This window comes from Homarus americanus, unplaced genomic scaffold (assembly GCF_018991925.1).
Source record: "Homarus americanus isolate GMGI-L3 unplaced genomic scaffold, GMGI_Hamer_2.0 scaffold51859, whole genome shotgun sequence".
NCBI lineage: Eukaryota > Metazoa > Arthropoda > Malacostraca > Decapoda > Nephropidae > Homarus > Homarus americanus.
Window position 1 is genome coordinate 12044352 of NW_024711292.1, and position 2650 is coordinate 12047001.

The window sequence follows — 2650 nt, forward strand, 5'->3', positions numbered from 1 at the left end:
AGTTTAACTCTTTAGGTGCGTAATTAAATTTCGTGCCGGTTCTCCTGAAAGTGTAATTTCCCGAGAAATGATTTCATATTCACATTTATGTTTTTCAGAGGAACTTTTATATTTTTCCTCTGTATTATATATGAAAATTGTGGGAGAGAAATGACTTTACAATGCAGGGGTTGAGTAAATCATGCCTGGTATGTGAAGTAAGTTTTATTTCTGTTACTAAACAGCAAATTTAGATAGGGTATTACATATCCTGTTAATATCTCTGGTTGTATATTTATTCAAGGATTCATACCTCTCATAATATGTCCGCATGTCGTCTCATTTGGGGAAGTTTTTCAAGGGTGATATCCCCTGCTTGTCGCATTTAATAATATAATATTTTGGGCACACCTGCATGTCGTCCAGGGTATCATTTTGATCCCCGTACATGACAGTCACTTTATCTGTGCAAGACACCGTCAACCCTCAATCTATGCACAGAATTGCGAGAAGTTTAAAGTAATACAAGAATTTAATATTAAGGGGCCTGAGTGTGTTGTGTATGGCTCGTTGCCGGAAGCAGCTCGGCGCAAGTCACAACTGAACTGAAGTTGCCTTACTGCTCGCTGCTCAGTCACTCAATGACCATGGGCAGGAGGGGATGTACTGCTGGGCAGCTCCCTCAGTCATCTGACTGCAGTTTGCACAGACAATTCTGATTAAAATACACAACACAGCACTTCACAGAACACTTCACTTCACAGCACAGCACTTTATACAGCATAGCACTTCACAACACTTTAAGTCCTGAGGCTTGTAGTCTTGCTGTAAATCCTTGGCGAAGCTGAAGACGAGACGCCATTAACAACACAGTTCGGCGGGAAGGCTAAATTCACTCTTAATCTCACTGAGAAATCTCACTGCGCCATCTATGTCTGTCTTTGATACCCCCAAAATGTTCTACACTACTGAGGGTATACGCAAACACTTGTTATCTTGAAAATAGGTTCTTATTCTCGTATGGGAGACAAATCCAGAGGAACAAATAAACTGGCTTTCACGCCATAAGGACTAGCGATCTCAACTCCCTGTATCACTCCGCGCTGGCATGCACAGATGCCAGCGTTCACAAGCTGAATACATAATATGTAAATATAATAATACATATACATAACATGGTGCATAATAAATGGAAACATTACATAGGATTAATACATGTTCTGTAATACTTTACTAAACATAATTAATAGAGTAATATAAGAATACACAGCTTAAGGTACTACTTCGTGTCCATATTATACAATTTCAGCATTTGTGCTTTGGTCTCTCATCCTTTCTCATTGGTCTTCCTGCTCTTGCTTGTATTTGATAAGGGTCTTTTTGATGGGGCAGGACATGGCCATGGTTGGGTGGGTGTGGTACACGTCCCCGTTCCTTTTGCAGTTTACGCAGCCTTTGTTGGTGATGTTGCACTGCGTGTAAACATGTCCTTCCTCTGCACTGTTATAACAGGTTGACTATAGGTTCTGTCGAAGTTAACTAGGCTGGTACATTTATATTATATTGGGTTAGAGTAGCAAAACCCAATTGTCTGTTTCTCCTTTTATTGAGGAACTGCTGTTGATACAATTCCAGAGTGTAAATCAACCGTAAATTAATCACTGTAGCTATGAGTGTTAAGAGAAGGACGGGGGCTATGTAAATAGACCGTTTAATCATGTCCTTCTTGTGTGAGGGATTGAGTCGTAATGACAGCTTTAGGTAGCCAGAAAGGCCGGCAAGTAATGCCTTAACTCAGCATAATATGACGCGGTTTCCCATGGGCACACCTTATCACGTGCTCTGAACATGTCACCTCATAGTCAGTGGAAAGTTACAGGGGATGAATCGGTATATAAATCAAATGTAATTAACCCATTTATATAATCTTTCTGTTGATGTCAAGAGACTGGTGTATTTTTTTTTTTGATAAGGGGGATATCGACATTTTGCACGCTAAAAAACTGCACTGGAGGACCTTGTCTGCCATAGCCATTTCTTCGAAACAAATCTTCATTACGTGTGTGTAGTCTTTTATCCTGATTATTTCTTCTACTTTAAGTCCATTGTTGTTATTTTCAATGTCTGCCTTCAGAGAGTCTGCCGTTTGCCCTCTTACCTGAGAATCTAGTTTCGTTACGAAAACAGATCTCCTGGCTCTTAGCTCGGGAGGCATGACCACAATTAATCCATTCTTGGAAAGGATTTGTTTTGCCTTAGTAGTTAGTAGTTTGTCTGCATCATTTTCATATCAGCAAATGACTTTGAACCCTTCGTTCAGGTTGAATACCCTATTGAAGGGCACACTTACAGTAGTTCAACATATGCTAGGGTAATTAGTTTAGATTTATCGATAGGTTTGTTCTTATCTTTTACTTTTATTCTTATGTTTACTGCCAATGTGCATGTAGAAGGTTATTGGAGGCCCTCCTTTGATTTTACAAGAAACAACCCCGGCACGATCACAGTCGTCACTATGGGATCGGTCTGTTTGTCCCCGACCCCCAATGAACACAAACAATCTCACTCAGCTGTGAGGTGTACGCCACTGGAGGGGCTCTAGCAATAATACATAAATAAAGCAGGTGCCTCGGCCAGGGTAAGCAAGGAAGGATTTTAGTAAGAGAGAAAG